Source organism: Heloderma suspectum, chromosome 2 (genome assembly GCF_057233095.1).
Source record: "Heloderma suspectum isolate Gila_16-S chromosome 2, 16-S_ref, whole genome shotgun sequence".
In the NCBI taxonomy this organism is placed as follows: Eukaryota; Metazoa; Chordata; class Lepidosauria; order Squamata; family Helodermatidae; genus Heloderma; species Heloderma suspectum.
Window position 1 is genome coordinate 406,914,781 of NC_139459.1, and position 12,581 is coordinate 406,927,361.

The window sequence follows — 12,581 nt, forward strand, 5'->3', positions numbered from 1 at the left end:
GCTGTCCAGCCTCGTCTTGAATGCCTCCAGTGTGGGAGAGCCCACCACCTCCCTAGGTCATTGGTTCCATTGCTGTATTGCTCTAACAGTCAGGAAATTTTTCCTGATGTTCAGCCGGAATCTGGCTTCTGGTAACTTGAGCCCATTATTCCGTGTCCTCCACTCTGGGATGATCAAGAAGAGATCCTGGCTTTCTCTGTGACAACCTTTCAGGTACTTGAAGAACGCTATCATATCTCCCCTCAGTCTTCTCAAGGCTAAATATGCCCAGTTCTTTCAGTCTCTCCTCATGGGACTTTCTTTCCAGTCCCCTGATCATCTTCGGTGCCCTCCTCTGAACCCTCTCCAGTTTGTCTGCATCCTTCTTAAAGTGTGGTGCCCAGAACTGGACACAGTACTCCGGGTGAGGCCTAACCAGTGCTGAGTAGAGGGGAACTAGGACTTCCTGGGATTTGGAAGCCATGCTTCTATTAATGCAGCCCAAAAGAGCATTGGCCTTTTTTGCAGCCACATCACATTGTTGGCTCATATTCAGCTTGTGATTGACAACAATTCCAAGATCCTTCTCGCCTGTAGTGTTGTTGAGCCACGTATCCCCCATCTTGTAAGTGTGCATTTGGTTTCTTTTTCCTAGGTGCAGAACTTGGCATTTATCCCTATTAAATGTCATTCTGTCATTTTCTGCCCAGCGCTCCAGTCTATCCAGATCACTTTGAATTTTGTTTCTGTCTTCCAAAGTATTAGCTATCCTGCACAATGTTGTGTCATCTGCAAATTTGATCAGCATTCCCTGCAACACCTCCTTCAAGTCATTCATACAAATGTTGAAGAGCACTGGGCCCAGGACTGAGCCCTGCGGTACCCCACTCGTTACCTCTCCCCAGTTTGAGAAGGTCCCATTCATAAGCACTCTTTGAGTCCGATTCTGTAGCCAACTGTGGATCCACCGGATCGTTGTTTCATCTAGCCCACTTCGAGCTAGTTTGCTCATCAGGAGATCATGGGGCACTTTGTCGAAAGCTTTGCTGAAGTCGAGGTATATGATGTCCACAGCATTCCCACGGTCCACAAGGGAGGTGACTTGATCAAAAAAGATCAAGATTTGTATGGCAGGATTTGAGATCAGATTTGTCTGGCAGGACTTGTTTTTCACAAATCTATGTTGGCTTCGAGTAATCACTGCATTGTTTGCAAGGTGCTTCCAGACTGATTGCTTTATCATCTGCTCCAGAATTTTCCCAGGGATGGATGTCAGACTGACTGGTCTGTAGTTCCCAGGTTCCTCCTTTTTACCCTTTTTGAAGATAGGGACAACGTTAGCCCTCCTCCAGTCATCTGGCACTTCCCCCGTCCTCCATGATTTCTCAAAGAGAATAGACAGTGGTTCTGAGAGTTCTTCTGCCAGTTCCTTTATTACTCTAGGATGCTTTTCATCTGGCCCTGGAGATTTGAACTCATTCAAAGTCATGAGGTGTTCCTTGACCATATGCCTATCGATCTCAAGCTGCAATCCTGCCCCTTCAGCCTGTACTTTGCCTCTGCCAGGTGGGTCATAGACCCTCTTTTGGAGGAAGACTGAGCCAAAGTAGGAATTGAGCACCTCTGCCTTTTCTTTGTCATCTGTTATTGTTTTGCCATCCTTATTTAATAGCTGAACCACCATTTCTTTCCTCTGCCTTTTACTCTGCACGTAGCTGAAGAAAGCCTTTTTGTTGTTTTTAGCCTCCCTCGCTAACCTCAGCTCGTTCTCAGCTTTAGCCTTCCTGACGCCATCCCTGCAATTCTGTGCGACCTGCCTGTACTCTTCCTTTGTAGCTTGGCCTTCTTTCCACTTCTTATATGTGTCCTTTTTTGTTTTCAGGTCATCCCTAAGCTTTATGTGAAGCCACATTGGCTTCTTCTGTTGTCTTCCACCTTTTCTTCTTGTTGGAATGGTTTGTGATTGTGCCTTGAGAATTTCCTTTTTTAAAAGCTCCCACCCATCTTGGACTCCTTTTCTCGCTAGCGTCGCTTGCCATGGGACCTGACTGATCATTGTTCTGCGTTTATTAAAATCAGCTTTCCTAAAATCCAGGGTATGCGTTTGACTACACTCGGCTTTTGCTTCCCTTAGAACCAAGAACTCAAGTGCAGCATGGTCGCTTTCCCCCAGAGTTCCTGTAACTGCCACTTTATCCACCAAGTCATCTCTGTTGGTTAGGATCAAGTCAAGGATAGCCGATCTGCTAGTTCCTTCCTTTACTTTCTGTAGGAGGAAGTTATCTGCCACACAAGTCAGGAATTTCCTGGAGGGGCCATGTTTTGCAGAATTTGTCTCCCGCTATTCTCGCTATTATTTTGACTATTTGTTGTAAATTATTCCACACGTTTCCACAAAAGTTCAAAGGGCAGCTTACACAAATCAATATAGTAAAAAGGCAACCTTAAAAACAAATAAACCCAACAGCCGTTAAAAACAAGCCACCGTTTCTAAAACCAGCAAATCCCATAATCACAGATTGGTGCCCACGGGGGACTGCGTGATCCTCACCTTGTCTGGCTCAAATCTCTTACGCCAGCCCTATCCAGGTTCCCTCTTAAGCAGGGTTTGAGGCTTTCCCAAGAGTTTCGAGGGAGCCTGGTCCACAGGTGTGTGTGTGTGGGGGGTCTCTCCAGGTCAAAAACCTGGGACTTCTTTTGGAGCTGGGTCTTGTCCCAGTCCCCCCCAATCCCAGCCTACAGATGTGGGGCGGGTGGCTGGAGGAGTCTGAGGTGCTGTTGTGAGTGGGCGCTGCCACTGCCATTGCAGCAGCTACTGCCCCAGAAACGCCAGACATGGGGCAAGAAGCGTGGCAAATTCCCCCGTCGCCTGTCCAGAGCGCGCCTGGGCAAGGCAGCCTTGCCCCGGCAAAGGGCGAATTTTCCCTTTCTCGCAACCCGCCTTCCCTCACTCCGAGATGGAGAGAGGAAGGAGCTGCCCCCATGCCTGTGCCTCAGACCACGCCATCTTCACTGTCCGGGTTCAGGGAAGGACAGGAGCAGGTGGGCGATGGCTCAATTGCTTGCTGGAGACGCTGATCCTGACCGTCAGTCCTGCGCCCCCAGCAAGCCCAGCAAGCCGTTGAGCTGCGGCAACCCAGAACGCAGACGCAACACGCCTGAGAACCCGCTGGCCAGCATCAGACTTGGATCGGTCAGCTCAAGTCAGTTTGTGGGTGGTGGCAGCCAGAAAAGGCAGCGGGGCATGGGGTTGGGGCGTGGGGAGGGCAGAGAGGAGGAGGAAGTCTGTATGAGTGAAAAACAAATGAAAATAATTTTTAAAAATTATATTAAAATGATAGAAATACCTGGGAATAAACCCCATTGAAACCTATATATTTTACTTCACCTGCCTCCACACAGCCCGCACAGCTCTGGGCAGGGGCTGCAGAACGTCTCTATCCCATTTCTCACCCAGCCTTGTGCCCTCCAGATGTGTTGGACTGCAAATCCTATCATCCCCCTCCCAGCTAGCATAGCCATTATGCTGCCTGGAGCTGATGGGAGTTGTCCAGCAGATCTGGAGGGCGCCAAGTTGGAGAAGGCTGCAGCCCACTGCATTTCTTCTTGGTTGCTCCTGCAGAGGGTGAGGGCCTAAAGTGCACACGGCCAGCAACCCTGATGGTCTTTAAATACATTTGTTAAGTAAAGCAGTTTTTCTCTTGTTCTCCCACACATACACACACACATTTCCTCCATACAGCTGCTTTGTGCTTGAGAATAAGGGTGTGTCTACATTAAGCAAACCCCCCACAAAACCCCACATCCTTTCCAGAGCTTGCTGCTTTCAGTTTCTTTGCGGGGTTAGGAAGGGCTTCTTTACATGGCAGCCACGTGGCTTGAACTGAGGGAGTGCCTTCCTCCCTGGCATGGGTGCAAAGGGGGTGGAGTCTCATTTTCGTAGCTTAACTTCTGCTGTAGTGTTTTCTCACAGCCCCCAGGAAACCTCTGACTTACTTCTGAGTAGATATAAAATTTAAGATTGTGCTGTAAATGTGCAACCCTTGGCACACTTATGTGGAAGCTGCATTGAACTCAGTGGGATTTACTTCTGAGTAGACATGAGATCACCCTGTAAGACTGCAACCCTCGAGTAAGCCCCAATGAACTTAACAGGGTGCTCTCAAACAACAGAGGACGTTGCTTCTGAGCTTGGTGGGGTGGGGGATCAGATGTGTCTCCCTTCATTGCAGAAAGGCATTTTACCCTCTTCTCCCTCCAACTGAGAAATGCAGAGGCAGGAGACGGTGCCTGGGGAATCTTGCCCTGTCTCCTGTCAAATCTCATCCTGACCCCAACAGCTGAAAACAAACACCCACCGCAGGCGGACACAGCGGTTTCTTCTGCTATTGGAGAATTTCACAGGGAGGTTATGGTGCTCCTGTGCCGTGGGCTGGAAAAAATACGTTTTGCGTTTGGGGAAAACACGGGATAGGCTGGAGGGAATGGCGGGAGATACCCTGGAGAGTAACTGGTGCCATCTAAAGAGCCTGCAAACTTCCGAGAGAAAGCCATCTCAGTAGCAGGATAAAAGCTCTGTGTGATGAAGCCCTAAGCCCCCATACTTTAGAGTAAGCCCCATGGCCATGAGGCTTTATTCTATCCATATGACAGGGTCACTATTTCATCTGAGGTAGGAAAAAAAATACATCATTCTTGTCCATACCTGTATTATTTATTTAATTAGGGCACAATCATATGCATGTTTAGACGGAAAGAAGTCCTACACTTCCAACATTCCCCAGCTAGCTTAGCTGGCTGGGGAACGCTGGGAGTTGTAGAACTTTTTTCCGTCTAAACATGCATAGGATTGCACCCTCAATTGATTGGATGTATAGTCTACTTCATCCCAAAGGCTAAGGGCTGGTAACAACATGCTAATCAATCTACATTATCTTTCCCTGTTGCTGGTCACCAAAAGACAGTTTGAATAAAACATGTCTTCCGCTGCTTCCAGAAGATGCACAGACTTCAGTGTTTACAATATATGTGGTACTTTACAGAGAATCATAAGGAAAAAAGTCAGGTCTCTGCCCCCAAAACCTTACAATCTGAATTAAAATTTAATTTGTAATCTAAAGTTACATAGCTGTTTGAAACTTATTTTTTTATTATACAAGCTATTATTATTTTATTATTATGAATGCTCTCCTTTTTCCTTAGACCTTTTAGATATAATGTGCCTTTAGGAAGTGTGGAGATGTGAATGGCTGACACCCTCTTGAAAATATGCTCCCAGTTTTTAACGCTTTATTAAAACACACACATAAAGCTGACTTACATGCCCTTAACTGAGGTGGGCGGGGGGCTCATTACGGCATCACCCTTAAAACTCCCGATGCTTAAACTTGTTCTTGGCAGTTCTCCAGACTAGACCCAGCACCAGCAGCCAGAGCCAGCCAGAGCCCCCTCCTCTCCCACTCCCACAATTCAAGGGCAGGAAAGGGGAACGGGGCCGCAGCAACACAGCAGCTCCCACAGTAGGTGTGTCTAGGATTGGTGCCTTTTTGTGCTTACTGTGCTGGGGCGGGGGGGAAATGTTATTGAAAGGTTTCTTTCACATCCTGAGAACATGAAAAAGAGGGAGGCTGATGCAAGACAGTTGTGCAACTGAGAAGCAAGACAATGTCTTGTTCAGCTATTGAATTATTAATATTCATTGTAAGAGTTGGTTTGTGCCAGTTTTTAGGATTCCAAAGAAGGGCAATGCCAAAGAGTGTTCAAACTACTGTACAACTGCGCTCATTTCACATGCCAGCAAGGTGATGCTCAAAATCCTACAAGCTAGGCTTCAGCAGCACGTGAACCGAGAACTACCGGAAGTACAAGCTGGGTTTCGAAGAGGCAGAGGAACTAGAGATCAAATCGCCAACATTCGCTGCATCATGGAGAAAGCAAGAGAATTCCAGAAAAACGTCTATTTCTGCTTCATTGACTATGCTAAAGCCTTTGATTGTGTGGATCACAACAAACTGTGGCAAATTCTGAAAGAGATGGGGGTACCAGACCACCTTACCTGTCTCCTGAGAAACTTGTACGAGGGCCAAGAAGCAACAGTAAGAACCGGACATGGAACAACCGATTGGTTCAAAATTGGGAAAGGAGTACGACAAGGCTGCATATTATCGCCCTGCTTATTTAACTTATATGCAGAGTACATCATGAGAAACGCCAGCTTGGATGAATCACAGGTCGGAATTGAGATTGCTGGGGGAATTATCAACAACCTTGGATATGCAGACGATACCACCCTAATGGCAGAAAGCGAAGGGGATCTCAAGAGTCGCTTGTTGAGGGTGAAAGTGGAGAGTGCAAAAGCTGGTTTGAAACTCAACATTAACAAAACTAAGATCATGGCATCTGGCCCCATCACTTCCTGGCATATAGAAGGGGAAGAAATGGAAGCAGTGACAGATTTTACTTTCTTGGGCTCCAAGATCACCGCAGATGGTGACTGTAGCCATGAAATTAAAAGACGCTTGCTCCTTGGGAGGAAAGCTATGGCAAACCTAGACAGCATAGTCAGAAGCAGAGACATCACCTTGTCGACAAAGGTCCGGCTAATCAAAGCTATGGTTTTCCCAGTAGCAACGTATGGCTGTGAGAGCTGGACTATAAGGAAGGCTGAGCACCAAAGAATTGATGTCTTCGAAATGTGGTGCTGGAGAAGACTCTTACGAGTCCCCTGGACTGCAAGGAGGTCAAATCAGTCCATCGTAAAGGAACTCAACCCTGAGTGCTCATTGGAAGGACAGATACTGAAGCTGAAGCTCAAATATTTTGGCCACCTAATGCGAAGAGAAAACTCTCTGGAAAAGACCCTGATGCTGGGAAAGACTGAAGGCAAAAGGAGAAGGGGACGGCAGAGGATGAGATGGCTAGATAGCATCACCGATGCAATGAATATGAACTTGAGCAGAGAGCGCAGGACAGGAAGGCCTGGTGTGCTATGGTCCATGGGGTCACGAAGAGTCGGACACGACTGAACAACAACAACAGTCCCTTAGGACAGGCAAGTGGCAGGGAGGGGAGGATACCGTGGGCCTTGAATCCTCCCCCTGGTGTCCGCTCCTTGCGCAGGGAGGATTGAAAGACCAGGCGGGAAATGGCCTCGTGGAGGAGAGGCCAGCACCATTTCCCCCGAAAGCCGTATCTCTGCCCCGGAAAGGGAAGGCCCAGCGTGGAGATCGGCACCTGCGTGCGACCACCCTCCGCCTCCGGAGGAGCGCCAGGGATTCTCCCCCTCCCACCCCCCCAATCGCGGGCAACCGGTCGCGTACCCAGAGAGGCCACCATCACATAATTCTCCAGCATGACCTCCCTGTACAGTGCCCTTTGGCCCGGTTCCAGCAGAGCCCACTCCTCCTTGGAGAACTGTACGGCCACCTCCTCAAAGGAGACTGCAATCTGGAAGAAAGAGAATCCATTTCCCATTGCAAAAAATACAGATAAGCAATCAGCCATCGAGAAATCCAGACGAGAATGGCAGATATGGGGGCAAAGGAAAACAACAGCGACGCTTTCCTTTGGCAGTCTACAGAAAACATTTAAAACCCCCATCTGTTTTAGCTATTGTCTGAGACGGATCTGGATAACCTTGGACTTTTCCGTTTACACAGAAAAAAGAGCCCATGCATCTGTCTCCCAGGATCCCTTGGGCCCGAGCATGGCTGCAGTCCTCTGCACCATGCAGAAGCTGATCTCATCTGCCTGCAAAGGGATAGCTAAATTCAGAGGCTACGGGCTGGATTCCTGCAGCACGAATATCGAACACCCCCCCCACACACACAAATCACCTTGATTCTTGTGCAACAGTAATGCAAAGGAAGAGTCCTGTGAAACCTGGAAATCCACTCTGGGTTTCCTGATTGCTCAGCGAAGACATTTTCAGTGTCTGACTTTGATTGATCCTCCCTGGTGACCCTTGGAAGGGCGACACCCAGCTCCTGCTACCCTAGTGCAGAGGAGGGCTCTGCTTGTTGTTGGCTCAACAACACTGCAAGCGAGAAGGATCTTGGAATTGTTGTCGATCACAAGCTGAATATGAGCCAACAATGTGATGTGGCTGCAAAAAAGGCCAATGCTCTTTTGGGCTGCATTCATAGTGTAGCAGCCATATCGGGGGTCAGACTAAGTAGCCTCATGCAGTCTCATGCTTCATGTTCTTGCTGAGCTCTTTCTCCCTTGAATATATTGTTGTAAGCTGACGAGACACAGGAATTCCTTATCTTGTCAAAGGCCATACAATTGTATATCTTGTTCTCTGCTGTTCTCTGCTGTTCTCTCCTTATCATGGCTACCCTATAACCCAGTTCTTGTATTATAAACAATGGTGCTAGGAGAAGAAATGTTGAGGACTGCAACCCCACGCGGGAGGGGGAGGAGGAGCCGTTTCATGTGTGTCACAGCCAGGAAGGCCAGCACCACAGTGATCGTTTTGGCCAACAGTGTCTATAAAAACAATGTGCTGATGTATTTCGGGGCTTCTGGCTCTTTGGAAATGATTCCAAATCATTTTAAGAATCCAATGATTCTTAAGCCCGCGCGTTAAATAAAGAATCTCTTTTTCCTTCACTCCGTGGTCTCTCTGACTCTGGGTTCTGCAACATCTGACTCTGATTTCTGCTACACATTCATCCATCGAAACATTTTTATACCGCCTTTCAACCCTGAAAAGGGCCCACAAGGTGTTTCATAATGGTAAAACTTGACAGAGAGCAACGAAAGCCAGAACAAAGAGTTAAAACAAACACCACAGGTAGCAGGATTAAAATGCATGGACCACCATATTTAAAAATAGCGGAATATCAAGTGTTTGGTAAGAAAACAAATCAGTTCTATACTTCTGTTTTCTTCACGAGATGCTCCTTTGTATTCAGATCAGGCCTCAGAATAATAACATAGCACTTGGGGAGAAAGATGCAGCCCAGTAGCCCAGCGCTGGAGGCCAAGATGGAGAAGACCTGCACGGCCACCATGTATTTCCCCTTGGTGCTCAGGTAGGTGGGCACAAAGGACACCCACACGCTGCAGAAGACCAGCATGCTGAAGGTGATCAGCTTGGCCTCATTGAAGGCCCCGGGCAGCTTCCGGGCTAGGAAAGCCACCGTGAAGCAGATGGCAGCCAGGAAGCCCATGTAGCCAAGGGCGGCATAGAACATGGCGACAGACCCTTCGTTGCACTGCAGGACGATCTCTCCAGGCTGGGAGTGCATGTCAGAGTCAGGGAATGGGGGAGAGAGGCCCAGCCAGATGGTGCAGATGACAACTTGGATGCTGGAACCAGAAATGACAATGGAGTTGGCCAGACTCTTCCCCAGCCACCCCCTCACCCCGTTCCCTGGCTTTGTGGCCAGGAAGGCCAGCACCACAGTGATCGTTTTGGCCAAGAGAGAAGAAACGGCAACGGAGAAGATGATGCTGAAGACCATTTGTCGGAGGAGGCAGGTCGCTTTCCTTGGCTGGCCGATGAAGAGGGAGGAGGAGGAGAAGGAAAGCAGGAGGGAGACAAGGAGAATGTAGGAGAGGTCCCGGTTGTTGGCTTTGACTATTGGGGTTTCGAGGAATTTTATGAAGATTCCTAACACAAGGCCTGTGGTTAAGGACAGGAATAGGGCAAAGGAAGACAGGATGATCCCCAGATACTCTTCATAGGACAGGAAGGTTGTAACCTTGGGGATACATTGATCTTGGTCCTTGTTTGGATGCTGCTCGTCCAGACACTTGCTGCAATGGTCCGCATCTGGAAAAAACAGGAGTGCCATCTCCCTTATATCTTTAGCCTTCTCTGCCCTTTCACAATCCATCCAAGATATTTCTCTGGTGTGACAGACACTACACATTCATTTCATGCAGGACACAGACCGGGTCCGGACACAGGTCCGGGCAGGCACATATGGGAGGAGGCGATCCTTCTTCAGGTAACCTGGCCCCAAGCCGTTAAGGGCTTTGAATGTTAACACCAGCACTTTGAATCGGGCCCGGAAATGGACTGGCAGCCAGTGCAGCTGGAAAAGTACTGGCGTAATATGAGCTCGCAGGCCAGTCCCTGTTAACAATCTTGCTGCCCTATTTTGGACCAGCTGAAGTTTCCGGACCGTTTTCAAAGGCAGCCCCACGTATAACGCATTGCAGTAATCCAGACGAGAAGTTATCAGAGCATGGATAACTGTAGCTAGGCTCTCTCTGTCCAGATAAGGGCGTAGTTGGTACACCAGCCCAGGCTGATAAAAAGTGCTCCGTGCCACTGAGTCCACCTGTGCCTCAAGTGACAGTTCTGGATCCAAGAGCACCCCCAAACTACGAACGTGGCCCTTTAGCAGGAGTGCAACCCCCTCCAGAACAGGTTGAATATCACCTAGCCGGGCAGACAAACCACCAACTAACAGCACCTCCGTCTTGTCTGGACTGAGTTTCAGTTTATTGGCCCTCATCCAGTCCATTACCGTGCCCAGGCACTGATTCAGAACAGCCACTGCCTCACCTGGGTTTGATGAGAAAGAGAGGTAGAGCTGGGTGTCATCCGCATATTGATGGCACCTCAGCCCACACCTCCGGATAACCTCCCCCAGCGGTTTCATGTAGATGTTAAACAGCATGGGGGATAAAATAGAACCCTGTGGAACCCCATGGCACAATTGCCATGGCACAGAGCACTAATCCCCCAGCACCACCTTCTGGAGTCGGCCATCCAAGTAGGAGCGGAACCACTGTAGTGCAGTGCCTCCTACTCCCAACCCAGACAACGTATCCAGAAGGATACCATGGTCGATGGTATCGAAAGCTGCTGAGAGGTCCAGGAGAATCAACAGGGTCGCACTCCCCCTGTCCCTCTCCCAGCAGAGGTTATCCCACAGGGCGACCAAGGCAGTTTCCGTTCCAAAACCAGGCCTGAAGCCCGATTGAAATGGATCTAGAGAATCCGTTTCCTTCAACAGTGCCTGGAGCTGTCCTACAACCACCCGCTCAAGCACCTTGCCCAGGAAGGGGATGTTGGCCACTGGCCTATTATTGTTAACATCCTCTGGGTCCAGGTTAGGCTTTTTCAGGAGTGGTCTAATTACTGCCTCTTTTAAAGCGGCAGGCACCACTCCCTCTCTCAAGGAGGAATTTACAACCTCCTGGACCCAGCCGGACATCCCCTCCTTGTTTGATTTAATAAGCCGTGAAGGGCAAGGGTCAAGCACACAAGTGGTCGATCGGACTTGGCCAAGCACCTTGTCCGCATCCTCAGGCCTCAGTAACTGAAACTCATCCAATAAAACTGGACCAGATGGTGCTCTGAACGCCTCTACCAATGGAACTGCATTAATGGTGCGACTTTATCCTCAAAGTGCCGTGCAAACTCGTCACAGCGTGCTACCGAGGGTTCCACCGTCTCTCTCCCTGGCCCAGAATGTAACAGGCCGCGAACCACTCGGAAAAGCTCCGCTGGACGACACTGAGAAGACGCAATGCTGGTAGAAAAGAACTGTCTCTTTGCCCCCCTCACCGCCACAGAGTAGGCTCGATAGTGGGCTCAGGTGCTACCTGACTAGGGGCCAATCTAAACAGAAACGCTTTGTGAAGCAATTTGGGCAAAATCCACATTTTCACAGAATCGAATTAGCTCTTTCCACAGTACATGCAGTGCTGTCTTCCTCTGCTTTTGCAGTGTATATGGGAACTGAAGCTGCATTCATAGGGGTGGGGTGGGCGAGTCCTGCTCCAAGTAGAAATGAACGTCAGCAAGTGCATAGGTGCAGGGCAGCCGTGAGCAGAGGCTTGCTCCCCCTCCCTCGCATGTTCAATGAAGCGCAGTGGAGGACTTGCTTACGAGTAGATGTTCATGACAAACCCCCCAACGCCCCCACACAGACATTTGTGAGGTGGGCAGGCAAGGAGGCAGCCATCGCTGCCCAGAGACTGAGCAGAATGAGTGGGAGTGCGAGAGGCGCCGAGAGCAGGGAGCGCGGAGCGGGCAAGGAGGGGGATCTACTGGCACATTGCTTTTGGTGTATATTAACTGCTCAATCAACAGCCCCCCCCAACTAGCACAGGCTCCATGAAGTGCTTCTGAGGACACATTCATGAAAATCATCCGCCCTGGCAATCGCCCTTTCTTAGCTGCACAGCTTCAAGTCAACAGGCATCCACCGTTTCTCAGCTGTGCTCCTTCATAGCTGCACAGCTTCAAAACAGCAGGGCTGGCAAAGTGGAACTGAAGGCAATGAGTTACTTCCGGGTAGACATGTTTACCCCTCTGCTCTCCCCCCGCCCTCTCCCCCCACTACTTTCCCTTCCACCAGTCAGCACCACTCCACCAGCCCGCGCCAAAGCCAGCTGAGGCCACATGGACTCCCGAACAGCACTGAAGCCACTGTGACAGGAAAATCTGACACAAAATGAGTTTGGGGGGAAAAAACGGATTTAGGGCAAGAAACGCCAGGCTAGCTGCAGAGAGCAGCATGCGTCATCTGACACCATCGACTTAGGGGTGGAGTAGAACCGGAGTAAAAGCCCCATGTAGCTGCGGCAGAGAGCCTGCGTATGAAGGTTGGTCCCAATCCTGCAAACTTCCAAGG

The 12,581-nt window shown here is 49.5% G+C and overlaps 1 protein-coding gene and 1 pseudogene across 1 annotated transcript in view; one reads left to right on the top strand and one right to left on the bottom strand.

Moving 5' to 3' along the window:
* LOC146356776 (uncharacterized) overlaps window positions 1–12,581 on the bottom strand; it is a 143,373-nt gene that overhangs the window by 76,970 nt on the left and 53,822 nt on the right.
* The window catches only part of LOC146356778 (uncharacterized), a 42,120-nt pseudogene that overhangs the window by 22,205 nt on the left and 7,334 nt on the right, over window positions 1–12,581 (top strand).